Source organism: Leptidea sinapis, chromosome 6 (assembly GCF_905404315.1).
Source record: "Leptidea sinapis chromosome 6, ilLepSina1.1, whole genome shotgun sequence".
NCBI classification, from domain to species: domain Eukaryota; kingdom Metazoa; phylum Arthropoda; class Insecta; order Lepidoptera; family Pieridae; genus Leptidea; species Leptidea sinapis.
This window is the reverse complement of record NC_066270.1, coordinates 11,651,471-11,671,957: the sequence shown is the minus strand read 5'-3', so window position 1 is coordinate 11,671,957 and position 20,487 is coordinate 11,651,471.

Below are 20,487 nucleotides of genomic sequence, written 5' to 3'. Positions count from 1 at the left end.
AGCTAATTTAGCTTGACGTCAAATCAACTGATTAAATCACAATGATGTCAATTGAATGTCAAAAATGATACCAATTGAATCGCAAATTGATTTAGTTAGTTCATTCATTCGTACCATGAGGTAATATTTCAAACTAAGCTGGATAGCTTATGTGTCAAAGTGAGCGGGTCTACAGCGTCTAAAAGAAACACTTTTCCGCTGAGCTACGTGTATTGCTGACGGAGCTGTTGAAATTATCAATGTCTTGAAGTTTGACGACTCTCGTCATGTACATCGAAGCGTTGCTACGCGACAATAAAGAGTCAGTCATACATACTATTAAATAATAATATCTGAGTATACATTTACCATCTTCCTCCACACTTGATGAGGAAGTCAAATTAGAAGAATTAACCTCTTTACTTACTTCAAGATACCTATGCATGTTGAGTTAGTCATTGCTCGTAATTATTGCTTTTTTTCCATGTTTATTATGTGTCTTATTTTTTTATAAGCCTTTAGCTTGTGGTTTTCTTTTTGTTATATTTTTTCAAAATTATCTTTCGCTTTAAGTTGTAGCCAAAGAATGTCATTTATACCTATTAGGCATGTTTATTTATTTTAGTTATGAACTACCAACAGAATTACATGTGATACATTAACATTAAACAAGTCTTAGGTGCTAGGGATACACATAATTATATTCATAGGCATGTACACAAATACAAGTCGCACAAAAAGTTTAAATTTATATAATAAGTAAAGTCTACAGTTATGTAAATATTAAATTAATACAATGAAATGTATGTAATGTATATAAAAATACAAGAATACAAAAAAAATATTCTCAATCATAATTAAATCTATGTGTAATCTACCGCTCTGCACAATCGAGTGTCTTAATTAATTTATCTTTTATTAATGTTGCACTCATAAGCTCTGCGTTAGCCTATAAGTGTAGTGTACTTATGTGTGTATATTATGAATGAATTTTTTAATTTGTCCATAGATTAAGATTGTTGTATGCATGTTAGATTCCTAATATATATCAAATCAAAATAATTTTATTCATGTAGGTCACGGAAATGACACCTATGAATGTCAAAATAATATTTTCTTATTGAATCTACCGCTACTTCGTAAAGGGTTGAGCTAATGAGAAGAAATACAAGCAAGAAAGTCATTGCCACTCTTTTATATCAAGATCTACATTTCCATCGATTTACAAATAATTTCAATTACAATTTAATATGTAAAATGATACAACAAACATACTCAAACGTCAAAAAGTCAATGCCTTACACGAGTAAGTCAAGAAAGTAAATGTAAATTAATACAAAAGTTATTGAGTACAGTAGCTGCATCATCCACACACACCGTAAATAAATAAAGGTATTCTGTGAGCATTTTATATGTCGTAGGCATATTGTAGAAACCGTGATATTATAATTAAACAGTAGGTTATCAATCAATTTCATTTCTTACAATATAACGGCCTGGCATTGTAATGTCACGGGTACACTATAGTGATACTGTAATAAATCAAGGTATATCACGAATGAACTAAAGTTCTTTGGTCTCATCTCCAGAAATGAAGGATCGATTGAACGGTTGATAGTGCAGGGCAAGATGGAGGGGAAATAGCGAGAGGACACGCACCCACGCGATAGACGGACCTTATCAAAACAGTGACCCAGACACCTGTTGTGGAGTGCTCCCGCAATGCTGCAAACCGTCAAAAGTGGAGGAGCATCGCGAGGGAGGCAGTGCGACCCATAGCTGGGGAGACCAGCGGCGACTAATGTTGCGTCATCTTAGCAACCACGACCACTCTGACAAGAGTGGCCGATTGAGAAGAAGAATATCACGGATGAAGTTAGCAGTGTGAGACGTCGAGTGGTCGGATTGGTAATTTTTTTCATACGCAATTTGCAAAACAATAATAGTAAACATATATCACGGCTTTGGCAATATACCTTTTGTTTAAGAAAATACGGGACGAGACGAGCAGGACGTTCAGCTGATGATAATTGATATGCCTTGCCCATTACAATGCAGTGCCGCTCAGGATTCTTGAAAAACCCAAGAATTCTGAGCGGCACTATAGTTGCGCTTATCACCTTGAGACATAAGATGTTAAGTCTCATTTGCCCAGTAATTTCACTAGGTACGGCACCTTTCAGACCGAAACACAGTAATGTTTACACACAGAAATAGGCGCCATTGTGATACCCATAATCTAGCCGGCATCCTGTGCAAAGGAGCCTCCCATTGATGCCTGCGACATTTATAAAAAAATACTCCAAACATTAAGAGCTACATAGAAAAGATACCTACAGATGATATAGTTTTAACAATTTCTAAAGTGACATAATAGGTTTTATTGAGCAACGATGAAGCTTTGGACGGACATCGTCATTAGCATCGGAAAATCCCTCCTCCAATTCCGGAGCTAAAACTACAAATTCTGAATGAAAATACTCTTTTCTTTATCAGTCATTGATGGTATTTAACCGCGTCATGGTTCATCAGATTCGAGACTTGCAAAAAATTGACTGCAATTTTGACAAAAGGCTGTCGCAAATAACTCGCGCGTCACAGATAACGGATATTTTTTTAGTTCCAGTTAGGTCTTGTGACTTGTCTCGACTCACAGCATTTTTTGTTTAATGCGAAATTCATGTGAGAACGAGGTAAACTGCTATTTATATTATTTTACTAATGTTGCTTTGATTTGACTAATTTCAATGGATAAATAATATCACATTTCATTTCAGCCGGAAGATGTCCACTACTGGACAAAGGCCTCCTCCAAAGATCGCCATGACGATCGGTCCTGCGCTGCCCTCATCCAACCTATTCCGGTGATCTTGACCAGATCGTCGGTCCATCTTGTACCTACCAATACTACGTCTTCAGCTACGTGGTCACCATTCGAGGACTTTACTGCCCCAACAGCCATCTATCTGTCTAGCTATGTGCCCTGCCCACTGCCACTTCAGCTTCGCAACCGTCTGGGTTATTTCAGTAACTTTGGATCTTCTCATTTTTTATTCGATTTCTAAGGGAAACTCGGAGCAAAGCCCACTCTATTGCCCTCTGAGCGACAATGAGCTTCCTCATAAGGTCATACATAAATAACATCATATTTGTTAATGTATATCAAGCTATTATTCCTACCATCGCTATATATATTTTTGTCTCTCAGGATGTAAATCATCCTTTTCTTTCTAGTAATCATCAAACTTTCTATCTACAATTCTTTAGTGTGTGTGTATTAATGCATCTACTGTACTCAATAACTTTTGTTTTGTATTCATTTACATTTTTTTGAACCGACTTCAAGAAGGAGGAGGTTCTCAATTCGATCGGTATTCTTTTTTATGTATGTACACCGATTACTCTGAGATTTATGATCCAATTTACGTAATTCTTCTTCAGTTCGATGAAGAATAGATGCCATTTGGCCCATAAAAATTTTAAATAGTTTTGCCCAGTAGTTTTCATTTTATGAACATTTTTTATGAAAAGTTTTGTCTACCTGGATGATATAATTGTTTTTTGTGTACGGCTTTTTTAGGAGTTTTTAGCACACCTTTGAAGTCGGTACCTTAATCGTGTAAGGCGTTGAGTATTTGATGTTTGAGTATTTTTGTTGCGTCACTCCATATTATATTAATTGAAATGATTTATAACAAGATGAAGCTGTAAATGTTGATTTCAAAGAGTGGCAATCAGTTTCTTCCCATTTCTTATTATTCGTTCCCATTGATTAGTGTAGGAGTATTGAGCCATTAATTCGGAGTGAACAATCAATGCAATAGATCTCCAGCCATTTTCAAATTGCTCATATAACTGTTTCTTACAACTCTCACAGGTGCTTCCAGGCCAATTAGCATAGGGATAGTAAAACTTTTTATAAGCCAACCAGTTAATGGAATGCTTTCCGTGTTTATTTATTTTTTTTTATGGAAAGGAGGACATACAAGCGTACGGTTCATCTGATGTTTCTCGTGCAACACCAGAGGAAATACAGCATTACCGGCCCTTGAGGAAGGTGATGCGCTGTGTTTAAAGGTACCCATGTCGTATCGTTCCGGAAACAGCCGGAAAAAGCTCATTCGCCCTGTGCTGCCCCGGGGCGTAAAAAGAATAGGGTAGTCCCAGGTCCAAGGGTGTCGTAAAAGGCGACTACGGGCTTTTTGAAAGTGGGAGAGTCACGCTGCTGTCTCATGACGTCAGCACAATCGGGCCAGACTCGTCCGGGTTACTTACCACACTCGCACAGAATACCGGCGTGAAGTAGCGGCCTAGTGCCGCTATGTTTCGCATAGGTTAGTGTCGAGGACCGGAGGCCATTCCCCCCCCCTACCCCCCTCCCCCCCACCAAAATATGAGAGCGGTATTTAAAGAGAAATTACTCCAGGAGGGTACCGGCTCTTGTAGAGCCAGAGAATCCCTCCCCGAGCATTCGCGCTTGGGCTGCCCTTCGTATTCTGGGGAGGGCACAGTACCGTGTATGTCACAGGACAAACAGGGCAGCAACACCACGGCACCCCGCTCCACGCTTAATGTGGACTTTTGTAACATCCGGGGAATTCACTCCAACTTAAACGCCGTCCACCACCACCTTGAGACGTCGCAGCCGGCCTTGTGTTTCCTTACGGAGACGCAGATATCTCGACCTAGCGATACGTCATATTTAACGTACCCCGGGTACAAAATTGAGCATAATTTCATGCCTCATGCCGGGGTATGTGTGTACGTTAGGGAGGATATCTGCTGTCGCCGTCTCGGCAATTTTGAGGGTAGGGGCCTGTCTACTCTCTGGCTCCGCGTAGATTTAGAGGACCGCGTCCGCATCTATGCGTGTGTCTACAGGTCCCATAGTGGTAACGCAGAAACGGATCACCTCATGGGCTGCGTTCAAGCGGCATTTGATGACGTGCTTGCTCAGATCCCCTCCGCTGAAATCGTAGTCTTGGGTGATTTCAACGGGCACAATGCCGAATGGCTTGGATCACGTACCACAGACTACGCAGGGCGATCTGTGCATAACTTTGCATTGGCGTATGGTCTGTCCCAATTGGTTGAGTCGCCGACGCGGCTCCCGGATGTGGATAGCCACATGCCGTCCTTATTAGATCTTCTGCTGACTACACATCCCGATGGTTACCAGGTCTCTGTCGACGCCCCTCTCGGAACGTCCGACCATTGCCTGGTCAGGAGTGTAGTGCCTATCCGACGCCAACGTCGCAGACCACCAGCGACCCGCCGCGTTTGGCACTACAAGTCAGCAGATTGGGATAGGATGCGTTCCTTTTTTGCATCCTACCCTTGGGGCAGGGTTTGTTTCCCTTCGGATGATCCTAGTGCCTGCGCCGTTGCAGTAGCCGATGATACTGCAGGGCATGGATATTTTTATACCAAGCTCTGTAGTACCGATCGGTGGCAGATCACAGCCCCGGTTCGATGCGTCAGTTAAAGCAGCATCTGACTGCAAAAAACAGGCGTATCGAACTTGGGTTGCGGCGCTGGGCTCAAAGGATCCGAACTGCAAAGTTCTGAAGAGGAAATATAACCGTGCCTCCAGATTTTTTAAGCGGCAAATCGCCCGTGCGAAATCGAAGCATGTCGTCAAAATTGGCGAGCAGCTTTCCAGTTACCCGACCGGAACACGCAAGTTCTGGTCGTTGTCGAAAGCTGCTCTTGGTAACTTCAACCAGCCGTCCATGCCGCCGTTGCACATGAGGAATGACACCCTGGCCCATACGGCAAAAGAGAAAGCCGATCTCCTGTGCACTCTTTTTGCCTCCAACTCGACTCTTGACGACAACGGAAAAACACCGCCGACCATCCCGCGGTGTCAGAGCTCCATGCCTGAAGTACAGTTCCGACAGAAAACTGTTAGGCGAGCTCTGTTTTCGTTGGACGTCAGGAAGTCGAGCGGGCCGGATGGCATTTCTCCAATCGTGCTTAGAACGTGTGCCCCTGAGTTGACGCCGGTGCTAACGCGTTTATTCCGGCACTCTTATTCAAAAGGCGTAGTCCCTGATTCATGGAAGTCAGCCCTTGTCCATCCGATCCCAAAAAAAGGAGACAGTTCGGATCCGGCAAACTACAGGCCTATTGCGATTACCTCCCTACTCTCCAAAATCATGGAGAGCATAATTAACCGCCAGCTCTTGGTATACCTTGAGGGTCACCAGTTGATCAACGACCGGCAGTACGGCTTTCGCAATGGTCGGTCGACTGGCGATCTTCTGGTATACCTAACACATAGATGGGCGGCGGCTATTGAAAGCAAGGGGGAAGGCCTGGCAGTTGGTCTGGATATAGCGAAGGCCTTTGATCGTGTATGGCACAAGGCGCTCCTCGCAAAACTTCCATCATTTGGGCTTCCCGAGAGCTTATGCAAGTGGACCTCCAGCTTCCTCACTGGGCGCAGCATACAGGTCGTTATCGACGGTTATTGCTCGAATCCCAAGCCCGTGAACGCTGGAGTGCCCCAAGGCTGTGTGCTATCTCCCACGCTGTTTCTTCTGCATATCAATGATATGTTGGACACCGCCAACATGCATTGCTATGCAGACGACAGCACTGGTGATGCCGTATACACGGGCCATGCAGGTCTCTCTCGGGAAAACGTCGACCAGTGCCGGGAGAAACTTGTGTCTTCTATCGAGTCCTCTCTCGAGAAGGTCGCGGAATAGGGTAAGTTGAACCTTGTCCAATTTAACCCCCAGAAGACTCAAGTTTGCGCGTTTACCACTAAAAAAACCCTATTTGCCGTATCACCGCTCTTCGAGAACACTTCCCTTAAAGCCTCGCCTAGTATCGGAATACTGGGTCTCGAAATATCGAGTAATTGCCAATTCCGTGGCCATCTGGAGGACAAAGCCAAACTGGCTTCAAAGAAACTGGGCGTCATAAATAGAGCACGGCAATACTTCAAGCCGGCCCACATTCTAGCGCTCTACAAAGCGCAGGTCCGGCCTCACATGGAGTATTGCTGTCATCTCTGGTCTGGCGCACCCCAGTATCAGCTCGATCCATTTGACCGCGTGCAACGCAGAGCAGCTCGAATTGTCAGGAACCCAGTACTCTGTGAACGGCTGGATCATTTGGCGTTGCGTAGAGACGTCGCTTCATTGTGTGTTTTCTACCGCATCTATCACGGGGAGTGTTCCGAAGAGCTGTTCAACCTGATTCCTGCCGCCGAATTCCACCTTCGCACGACACGCCACAAGTTAGGATTTCATCCCCACCATCTGGATGTGTGGCGGTCCTCCACAGTGCGGTTTTCAAGGAGCTTTCTTCCTCGTACCACGAAGCTGTGGAATGAGCTTCCGTGTGCGGTGTTTCCGGGACGATACGAACTGGGTACCTTCAAGAAAAGCGCGTACACCTTCCTTAAAGGCCGGCAACGCTCTTGTGATTCCTCTGGTGTTGCAGGAGAGTGTGGGCGGCGGTGATCACTTAACACCAGGTGACCCGTACGCTCGTTTGTCCTCCTATTCCATAAAAAAAAAAAAAAAATCCACTTGCTTTGTAGAACGTGGAAGAAGTGTAGTGAGTGTCGATCAATGAATATTTCTTTATGTTGATGTGAAGCATCAATATCTATGTAGTTACCATTTAGGCAGCAAATTAATTGCATTCCTTTCAACATAGCTATGAAAATTCTATACTACCTCCTACACATTACTCGGTTATATAATGTAGTTTACAAGCAATATATTATTGATGGCTTCTACAACAGGACCGCAAATTCTGTAATGCATGCAACGTACCTACAAAGAAAGCGCGTACACCTTTCTAAAAGGCAGCCAACGCTTAAAAACTTAAACGTAGTCACTCCTCTTTCATAAAAAAAATAAAAAAAACTCTTTAAAAGCAGACAAACAGCACTAACAACATTTTGAAAATATTTAAAATGGCGGGAAACGATCGAAGTTTTAATAATATAATTGACGCGTTCCAAATTTGAATATAAAATTAGAAGCTTTTAAGTTGCAACAATAATTACGGTAATACTAGTTAAATAAAACCTATTTTGATACTTAAAAAGATGTATTTAATAGAATATATATGGATATTATAGAATAATTTAGAAACTATTCGTTTCATACCGACCGTGAAAGATGTATTTGAAAGTACGAGAATAATGTTAAAAGTGCAACGGTTGGTGAGGTGCTTCACGGCGCCATGTAGACGTCTAGATTGGCGCCATATTTCCCCGCTCAAATTAATCTCGCAACTAGATCGCGACACAAACCTAGACACTATTTTCGTCAAATGCTGCAGTAAGTTCCAGATTAAATAATAGATACGCTGTAAAAGTTAGCTGTTTAGAGAAATTTGGATAAGAATTATTGTACTTTGAAGAAGCGTTTGCTTAACATATTGCCGTTAATTAATGATTAAAACCTATTAATTAATTTGATTTCCAACTACTTTTATGTCCTAACCTGCCCGGCAAGCTATGTTGATTAAACCTCCATTTTACATGTTTGCAATTTCATTCATTTCGTTCATTCATACTATATGTTGCTATAAGGTTCGGAAAACAGCATTATAATTCCAAAAGTAATTTATTATACGCAGCAGTAGATAGTAACACACTCTTTACTAGGTACCAACAACTCTGTACATGTGACTCTGTATTGTACATATCAACACACTAGTGCCCGTATCGTAGTTATGATATTGAACTGAACATTCACTTTATTGCTCAGTTACTGAACGATCAAATGACGAAAATGAGCCGTTTTATAAACCGTAAGGATTATTCTCCAATGATGTCGAGCAGTATAGTAGTTAATACAATTTGTAGGACTTCCCTTTTTAAATGCCCTGAATAAACAATCCGTCTTCTAAACATGTTTATCTACACCCATGCTTTAAATCCTCTATTAATGATACTAAAACAGTCAGCTTATTGCCAACATTAAAACACCCAATGTCCTAATTACCATTACATCATCCAAACGAGTGTTGTAATGAAAATCAGTACAACATTATATCATCCGTTTTCATAATAACACTCCTTTGGGTAATATTATGGTTACTAGGACTGGCTTCTTTAATGTTAGCAGCAAGCTAACTGTTTCAGAATCTTTTATAGAGGATTCATATTATGGGTGTAGATAAAGTCTTGTATGGAACTGTTGATAATTATCATGTGATACTATTATCCCATGAGTGTTTTAATACCCCTTATTACACTAAGTTGCATAAATAACTATTACAAGACAGCTAGGCTGTCTACTGCTGTATGTCAAAATCGAGTCACTTCACACTGGTAGGTTTCGATGCCTATCGAATTCTCGCGAACAACAATATTTTGACATTCTGCGAATTAGTAGTAGAATCATGACGTTTCAGTGGTATCAAATTATGGAGGGTAGAGGTAAGGAAAAACATCTCTGTATCTCGGTGTATGAAAAATTGTCCGTTAAAACGCGTCCAATAGGGGTGGCGCTGCAGTAGCCTACGATAAACGTTAAAGAAAGCGCCAAACGTAATTAGATTAAGACAGAGAAATAAACAAGGACCGAACAATTTCCGCTTCGTTTTGGCGAACTTTTAAAATAAAATATATGATCGGAGCATACATATAGGATATATTATTATTAATTAACGCTTTTTTTTCTACTCATGTTGAAATCAGCAAACTTCATTCCATTTTCAACAGCTATGTTCATATCGTAACTATTCGAACGCCAGCGCTATTCTGGTAGGTACCTACTGTACTTTAAAATTTATCGTAGGCTACTTCAGCACCAACCTTATTGGACTTTTACGGACACTTTTTCATACATACAGAGGCATAGGGCCTTTAGAATTCTTTTTGATGTCATTTCTAATATACCTACTAGATACCTACTACTACCGCTTGGGAAACAAATGAAGCACTCTTTTCAATAAAAATATACAATATTGTAGAGTCATTTCTATCCCTATAAAATAATAATAATCTAGTCCCAGGCTGTCCAATCACTTAGATATTCAGCTGTGGAGTAATAAGATTTACGACAGAGCCATTTTTTAATAAAACATTTAAATTTATTTATAGACAATGCCTGAACAGTGGCTGTTATAAACGTGTATACATTTACCCTTAAAGCTTTTATGTATCTTATGATACCTTCTTGAAGTAGTTACAAGCAATCCCATATTTCTAGTGTTATAATAATGAAAATCACTATTAAGATAGTTCTCCTTACTTCTACCCTCCATATATCAAATGAAAATAGATGCATCACCTTAATTCAGTAAAAATAAACATTTTAATATGAGCATGTCTAGGCCGTAATATGTTGCAAATGATGTTTGCGTCATATACAATTACCTTACACGAGTTTTCAATAAAATTTTATGTTCACGCCTCTATTCTCTCGAACTATAACTTTGAAATATATAGGCGATTCTTATGTTTAACGTTGCATGAGATCATCCCAATAATATATCATTTAAGATGAATTCATTCCTTGACGCAGTTGTACAAATACTTATAAATAGTTAACCATTAGACATCTATTAAATTATGAAATAAACGAATGCCTTGGCTTGTTCTTGAAGTTTATAAAATATTAGCTTAGTAATTATTTAGTACCTACCTAATTTTTGTAAAGAGAATTACTACTGTTGGTATGTTCCGATATGCACTGCGACCACTGTACAGCGTGACGTCAATTTAGTATACTGTGAAGGCGTTCCTTTATTGCCAGTTATACTGGTTACTATTTAAAACGGAACGCAATCCCGTATACTGTCAGCTGCATTTTTTGACGCAACATTCAAATGAGTGTATTAAAGTTTTCTAGTTCATTAGAAAAACTGTTGTTGGAGTACTGTCAAATTAAAAATATTTGGTATTAAACTGTAGGTATTGTTTATAAAACGTTAGGCGAGTGGTTTCTGATCACGTGATCAAAGTACTGCGAGTACCTTACCTCGAAATCGCCAGTGCTCACAGTAGAATATGGCGGCGATAGTTCCCTAGGGTACTGCGGCAGTATACTGGCAGACAATAACGGAACGAATTTTTCTACAGTGATAGCACTGTGCAGTGCTCGCAGTGCATATCGGAACATACCCTATATAATACTAATTCCTTTAGAAGTCACATAGATGTCACTTGACAGTGACATTTGACAAAGATTAGAATATCTTGGTGAAGTAACCTAGGAAGAGTGATAAATAAATTACTGATACATACAGGGCCCTTATGAATCTTCCGAGATGCTGCAGCGCATCAGGCATGTTCGTTAAGGGTTGACTTCTTCGGTGTAATAAGAACAAGAATCGCGACATTTTGGCGTCGATTGCGCAGCTCAAATAATAAAACCCTCACGGCTATATCTGACGTTATCAGGCCCTATATATAAACGATGGATATCTGTTCACATGGAGAACAACAAAAAATAAATTGGACTTGTAATGAATATTATGAATTTTTAATATTATTATAATGGGCACACCCCTATACAGTGATGGTATTCTACTTTTTTTAAGTTTACTTTTAATTAGAATAAAGAATTAATGTTAACTATGGGACGTAATCAGTCAGAAATAAAAAAATATTATTATTATTATTAATAATAATATTGAATACTAAGAGATTCAAAATTTAGAAAAGATAATATAGGCTTTAAATGTTGTTTTATAATAATAATATCGACACACTTAAGAGGATGAAAGAAAAGCCTGATTGCGTTTTTCTCGTTAATGAAAAAAAAACTTTATCTCTTATGCAAATCTTATCAAGTCTTATATACCTTATAGATTAATAAAATACTATTATTTGTATATGCTACCTATTGAGGTTTGAAGTCGGTGCCAAGCCAAAGGTACCTACACTCGCCATGCGTGACTTTGAGTGGGATAGCTTCCTCTAGAACGTTACAACCCAAGCAGACAAGCAAGTTAAAGTTTAACAGACGGTATAAATCTATTTTTCATACATAAAATGCCTGATAAATATATTAAATCAATTATTATAAATACGTCGCTCAAACGGTTGGCTCATTGGAAGAGCGCTCGCACGGGAACGCTAGAGGTCATGGGTTCCAGTCCCGTATCGTTCATAAATTTTGTTGATCGTACGTTTTTAAATTTAATTTGTATACATATATATTTTAGACATTGCTTCATTATTTATTGATCTAGGTCAATGACTTGCGTGAATGATATTAATGTGTCACCAGTGTTTGTTACTAGCTAAGGCACGGACCGCGATCGGGTTACGTGCTGTATCTGTCTCGAGTCTGCGGAACTCTGTTGCTTTACGAAAACTTCTACTGGAACAGTTTAACACAGTAAGAGCGCTTTCACACTACGTCCGATCAGAGTCCGATCCGTACCCGTGAAAATACAGATCTAGAAATATCGGACCGAATTGGGATATTGCTTACGCCCTAGTCCGATCTCTAATCCAATTCCAATTAATTCAGGGGCCACCTTTTGGCATTCGGCATTTTACGCGAAGCCATACCAGAGCCTTTTTTTTTATGAAAATAGGGGACGAGACGAGCAGGACGTTCAGCTGATGGTAATTGATACACCCATTACAATGCAGTGCCGCTCAGGATTCTTGAAAAACCCAAAAATTCTAAGCGGCACTACAATTTTGCTCGTCATGTCTTAAGGTGACAAACGCAATTGTGGTTGCGTTGTAATGGGCAAGGCGTATTAATTACCATCAGCTGAACCTCCCGCTCTTCTCGTCCCTTATTTTCATAAAAAAAGAATCCTTTCTACTCAAATTTGTACCTTTTTTTGGCAATTACTATGGCATAGAGTTCACTGCTCAGTATTTAGTGAAGCGATTCTTACCGGCACAGACATTTCTAAGGAGAGATCTTTAGAAATTCCTACTAGACGACAAGCTAAGAGTCTCAAGACTGAACATGAAAAATAGAATGTACTTTTCGTGCTTCTAGCAAAATTCGACATCAAAATGTTGCCATTCAAAACCGCTCGTCCATAAGTTGCAAGCACAAATAACGACGGGGCGTGAGTAATACACGTGCATGTTAAAAGGATATAAAACCCGATGAGATATTACTACAAAATTGTTTAGTGATTGTTTACCTTCTCAAAGTAGATAATATTTGTGAATTATATGAAGTATGCAATCCTGTATGACCTGACCTGTATGACCCACGTAACAGCCGATATTAATACCGTCTTTGTGCTGCAGGAGCTATTCGCGCTATTTATAACCGAGGTCTTAAAGAATCATTGAGAGAGAAAAAATTAAGGAAATAATCATCTTGACTGTTGCTTCTCAATTTATTTTTGATCGCATTGAGGAATTTGCTAGAAACTGTAACAATCATAAGTTTAACACGAGGAATAGACATAAACTTGTTATGCCTACTACTCAGCTAACGGCCGTTCCCAATATTCAGTCTATCTCTTACTTGAGATAAAAATCATTACTATCGTTGACTATTCTGTCCCAATAAACTTATCGACGGTAACTCACCTTATCCGTACACGCTGTCTGTCAATGGGACGACGTATACCTTACCAGCGATAGAAGTTTGTATGGAAATTGCAATTCACGCGTCCCAATATAAGGTGATAAGAATGACTTATCGGGTATATTGGGACAGCTGCAGATTGACAGCTAATTACTGACAGTAGAAGGTAGTAATTTATCTCTATCTGTAGATAATATATTGGGAACGGCCGTTAATGATTCTACAGCTCCATCCTCCATTCCATCGCTCCAAGAGCGATCAGGCTATTAAATAATAAGTTTAATTGTACAATATTACTTTGTAAACATATTTTTTGATGAAAAAAAAGCCCACTGAGTTTGTTGCGCCCATTTTTCTCAGGTCTGAGGCATTCTTTTTGGAATGGATGGTAGTTTTTGACTTTCAATAAGTGATGTCACATCCTATTTTGAATAAAATTATTTGAATTTGAATTAAAACCCGCGTTCTAGTTGGGTCATCAACCTAGCAAAATTCTCTGTATGAGTCACACCTTTAATGAGAAGTCCGAGAGAAGAGAAGTAAAAGTCTTTGATATTTGAGAGTATTCAGAGATTATTTACGCGTCACTTACGGCCGTTCCTAATATTTAGTCTACCTCTTACTTGAGATAAAAATCGTAACTATCGTTGACTATTCTGTCCCAATAAACTTACCGACGGTAACTCACCTTATCCGTACACGCTGTCTGTCAATGGGACGACGTATAGCTTACCAGCGATGGAAGTTTGTATGGAAATTGCAATTCACGCGTCCCAATATAAGGTGATAAGAATAACAGCTTATCGGGTATATTGGGACAGCTTCAGATTGACAGCTAATTACTGACAGTAGAAAGGTAGTAATTTATCTCTATCTGTACAATTAAACTTATTATTTAATAGCCTGAGGGCGGTCGCTCCAATCTGTGGAATCATTCACGGCCGTTCCCAATATTCAGTCTACCTCTTACTTGAGATAAAAATCGTAACTATCGTTGACTATTCTGTCCCAATAAACCTATCGACGGTAACTCACCTTATCCGTACACGCTGTCTATCAATGGGACTACGTATAGCTTAACAGCGATAGAAGTTTGTATGAAAATTGCAATTCACGCGTCCCAATATAAGGCGATAAGAATGACTTATCGGGTATGTTGTTACAGCTTCAGATTATTGACTACTACTATCTAATTACTGACAGTAAAAGGTAGTAATTTATCTGTATCTGTAGATAGTATATTGGGAACGGCCGTTAGCGTTCAGTTCTCATGGTTTCTCGCATCGACAACCCTATGAGGGACGACTGGCTGAGTTTAACATGGTCAAACTGAAGGACGGAAGATTGATGTATGACCTATTTTTTCTCCATAGCACAATTAATCGTTACGTAAATTGTGAGCACCTGCTCAGTCGTATTGCAATTAAGGTCCCTTACAAGTATCCGAGAGCTAAGTTATCTAAAATTTTCTATACCCCACCGTGTAGATCGAATCTAGGCTTACAGTTCCCGATCAAGCGCATTATTGAGGAGTACAATTTAATAAATGGTCGCATTGAGTTGGACGTGTTTCATCACTATTTATATAGTTTTAAGCTAAAGATTTGGGAGCATTTAAGAATTTAGTTTATATTATTGTTTAGTATTAGTATTTTTAAGTGTTTTGGCAAAGTAATGTACACCGTAATTGTTGCACATGTCAGACACGTTACCCTGTATGTATAAAACTAGTTTATAAGGATAATATGTGTAATGTGGTTGCACTTAATAAATAAATAAAATAAATAGTTGTAAGTTGTATCAATCTGGGCATGCTGCCAAAAGGAATCCAAGTTATAAAATTGGTGCTGCGTGGAATAGCACCTCGATGTGAAATAATGGGTAAACACATCGTATCTAGACGTTGAGGATTATTTTTATGATAATGACAATAATATAAGTCGGTTAAATGTAAATTAAACTTAAGGGTGAATGCGAAGGTTCTTCTTATGTTTGAGTCATATTTTACAAGTAGGTAAACAATATTTAAAGTAGTTACTCGTAAAATATTGATAATGTTATGTTATTAGTGGGAGGCACAGGATGCCGGCTAGATTATGGGTACCACAACGGCGCCTATTTCTGCCGTAAAGCACTAATGTGTTAGCATTATTGGGTTTCGGTCTGACGAGCGCCGTATCTAGCGAAATTAAAGAAATAAATAAATTATTTATTGCCATCTGAGAGTGGACTGGCATCGTGAGTGTGGCAGAACTATTTCGCCTCGCGAAGGATAAACAATTAAAACAACAAAGCTGACCGCCAACCTTCGCTAGTCGGAGAGCCACGCGAAGAAGAAGAATTTATTGCCATACAAAACATTACAAATATAATATGACTAATTAGGCTACACGATGAAACAGTAGGCAAAAGGAAAACGCTCAGCTTCACATGGAATCATGGATGTATGTTTCCATGCAGCCCTGTTTTTAACCATCCACTCCTCCCTAAGGTGTTGAGTGGGAGTGGATGTATTATGGCTTGAATTACTGGGCTTACGAGACTTAACATCTTATGTCTCAAGGAGACGAGCGTAATTATGGTGTCGATCAATATTTTTGGGATTTTCAAGAATCCTCAACGGTACTACATTGTTATGGGCAGGGCGTATCAGTTGCCATCAGATGAACGTCCTGCTCGTCTCGTCCCTTATTGCCATAAAAAAAGTAACATGGACACGGATGGCTCGCTAATTCGGATGAAAGATAACAATGAAACTATTAGAACTCTATCTACCCTCTTTCTAACACTGCCACTCACTATTGCAATTTTTTATGGCGTTTTTAGTTTCTCGTATGTTTTTCTCACTACCTTAACTTTTTCTGAACCTCTTGCAGATTCAGTAATTTAAGGCTGGATTGAATCATATAAGCTGTTATAGTTAAGGATTTAGTCAAATTTAACGTTAACAGTAACGCTAACTTTAACATAGACTGCAGAATTTTTGACCCATCGTATTTCTTGGCAGGTTTAAAATTAAAGTTAAAAAGTAATACATCAAGTCAATATTATTTGCTATTTAGCTATTTAACATTAACAATAGCTTTACCCGGCGGGGATTGGAAGGTTACAATTCACAGTTAAAGTTATGCCGTCATCTAAAAGTTGTGAAATGGTGCAACTTATTTTTTGCTTAACCGGTACTTGAACATGTTTGTTAATGCTTAAGTTAGTTGGGGCAACCAAGCGAAAACTAAATATTTATACTGACGATTCAAACCCGCTTAGTTTAAGCCTATTTGCATAAAGTTTATTTGACTTTGACTTTTGACGTTGTCAATATTATGAATGAAATCATTTGTATTGATAGAAGACAAACGTAAGCTGTCATAATTTAGGTTGGACCAATGTTTGTACAATGCAGCGACGAAACGCTTACGGAGGGGGGCAAACCCCCGCAGCCCCCGAGGCCCCACCCTGGTGCAGGCTGACTTAACGTTGATTGATGCAGGTGTTGGAAGAACCTGCCTTCACACTTCCAGCTATACAGCTCTCATCTCTGCTAAATATAAAATTATCATTTCTAGCACGAGTATTATTGGATATGTAAACTAAAATTGAACATAAATTCTTGATTGATTTGTATTTTGTGGAGTGTGTTTTGCGCTCGTGACATTTACACATAAGATGTTAAGTCTAATTTGCCCAGTAATTTCACTAGCTACGACACCCTTCAGACCGAAACACAATAATGCTTACACATTACTGATTCACGGCAGAAACAGGCGCCGTTGTGGTACCCATAATCTAGCCGAAATTTTGTGCAACGAAGCCTTCCACTGATAAATATGATTTAATAACTTTCAAATATTCTACTAAATACAAAATTTTATAAAATAACTTTATTTTGTTGAAAAAAATAACAAAAATGAACAACATTATTCCGTTCATTTGGAAAGAACTAGCCAGTTAGCGATCCCAATATACCTGATAAGTCATTCTTATCGCCATATATTAGGACGCGTGAATTGCAATTTCCATACGAACTTCTATCGCTGGTAAGCTATACGTCTTCCGATTGACAGACAGCTTGTACGGATAAGGTGAGTCAACGATAGTTACAATTTTTATTTCAAGTAAGAGATAGACTAAATATTGGGAACGTCCGTTAAAGATCTGTTACATTAGCTACATGCGTATAATGCATATATCATTTATACGTCTAGATAGACAGGAGTGAAAACGTCGAAAAAAATTGACTGTAGGACTAACCTCTATTTTGAGCAATTCACGCACACTAACACAAATTGTCATACAAATCGCGAGTGTAAGACGTAGCTTGTCACGCACACTAAATATTTCTGGCCTGTTGTTATCGATTGCCTAACAACAAGAGACTCTATCTAGACGTATAAAATATTATCTAAGGTACAATGATTGTCTAGCGCTAAAGGTTATAAATCAAATCAAAATCACTTTATCACTTTAGGTCACAAAATGACACTTATGAAAGTCAAAAAATTTTTTTTTCTTATTGTATCTACCGCTACTTCGTAAAGGGAAGCTAATGAGAAGAAATAGCAAGAAACTCATTGCCACTCTTTTATATACAGATTTATTTACATTTTACAATATAACATGTAAAGTGATGCAACACACATACTCAAACGTCAAATAGTCAATGCCTTACACGAGTAAGTCGAAAAAGTAAATGTAAATTAATACAAATGTTATTGAGTGCAGTAGCTGCATCATCCACACTGACCGTAAATAAATAAAGGTATTCTGTGAGCATTTTATTCAATCAATATTCAATTAAATGAATTTCTATTTAAGATTCACTTCATAACTTATTCAAGATATCTAAACAAGCAATAGCGCTGCAAACTCAGGCTTCATTAATAAATACGCTTCGGTAAAAGCAGCCTTTTAAAGCGTCTAGTGCACATAAAGGCAGGACCCAACCGGACACCCTGTGAGAAATCGTTTTAATACTCAAAATCCGCTTCCAGTTTCAACGTTTAATGAATTACGTTGGGTGCAGCCTCTAGCGCAAGACGTGCATCGATCAACGTCGCCCAACCACCTCTGGCTCCTATAACTACCCTCACCCCCCTGGGGATAGGCGTAGGGGGGCACTGGCAGCCCCACACTGCCCAAATAAAATATTCGTACAGTGTCTGTGCTCACTTGCTCAGATATGACAACTGCGACGTAAAAGGGAATACTAAGGCGGTCTTTTTAAAATTTTACCACACGTGACAAATATCCGTAGCTGATGTGACACAGCAGGAGCCAGGAACTCAACATGCTGAAAGGCAATTTCGGAATAACAATGAAAAACCTCATCTTCTGATAGCAGTATTTGTTGTATTTTTGAAGTGAGAACTAGTTTAACTTGAGCACTTTTCTTGGTATGGGTATAATATATATATGAATGTAAATGTAGAATCACAGGAGCGTTGACGGCTATTAAGGAAGATTAATGCTGACTCATTTTGTTTTTTTTTTAACAAAATCATTCATTTAATTATGTACAAAATATATTGATAAACCAGATGCCATAAACTATTTACTTCAATTGGGAAAAGTTTCTTGAAAACTGTGTTAAGTATAATTAAGATTGTAAAATTTAAAATTGTTATTGCATTATTTCGTAGCTGAACAATTTTATAAATAAGGTAATGCCAATAAACTGAGTGACTGAAATAATTAATAATAATAATAAAAATAATATTGACACACTTTTACACAAATTATCTTGCCCCAAACTAGGCATAGCCTATACTATGGATACAAGACAATGATATATTTAATACAATATACATATTTAAACATATATAAATACATACAAACATCCATTACTCGGAAACAAACATTCATCATATAAATGATTGTATCTACCGGGGTTCGAACACGGACCTAGGCAGGGTCACTATATGGGTCGTCTATATAATAATGGTAATATAAAAAGTCTAACAAGCACTTTAAATTCTCTACAGGCTCTTGAAATAACTTAAAAGAAGTATCACATTTCCTCTAGATGCAATTTTCCTATCCAGTTTTATGGGTACGAGATAAAAAGAGCTAACTGCAAATTCTCGTGCGTTCTGTTTCACAGGGCTTTGCCTGTGGGGCGCTACGTGACTCTCCCGAATTATAAGAAAATGCATTTACGGCGCTGCGCCTCAGACCGGCGTATTTTCGTGTTCTACGTGAGCTTTGCAATATGGATTAGAAGTGCTACGAACTTTTAGTGTAGTTGTTCTGTTTGTTTAACAAACCGCAAGCGAACTTGAAGTCATGAAGCGCTTAATGCGATACATTTGTTCGTATATAAATCTTATCAGTGGAAGGCTCCTTTGTACAGGATGCCGGCTCAATTATGGGTACCACAACGGCGCCTATTGCCCTGAAGCAGTATTATGTATACATTATTGTGTTTCAGCCTGAAGGGCGCCGTAGCTAGTGAAATTACTGGGCAAATGAAACTTAACCTCTAGTAAGTTAAACTAAGGGTAGATAAGTTTTTGAAAACGTCAGTTAAGTAGGTTTTCTTTATCCTCATAATTATAAGACTTTAAGTTTTTATATTGTATATTGGTATATTGTTCAGTTTAAATATAAATATTTTTTATAATATGTAATAGTAGCAATTCTACCACAACGGCGCATTTTCCTGCCGTGAAGCGTTGGTCTGAAGGGCGCCGTAGCTAGTGAAATTACTGTGCAAATGAAACTTAACGTCTTAGGTCTCAAGGTGACGAGCGCAATTGTAGTGCCGCTAAGAATTTTTGGGTTTTCAAGAATCCTGAGCGGCACTGCATTTTAATGGGCATGGCGTATCAATTACCGTCAATCAGCTGAACGTCCTGCTTGTCTCGTCCCTTATTTTCATAAAAAAAAATCACTAACCTTCACAGGACCAGATCGTATATATTTTATCCTATTTTGAATAAAAAAAAAATTAATTTGATGTGATGATGTAAAACTAATTTTGATCGATATTTTTTTATTGTTGAAACTATAGGATCGT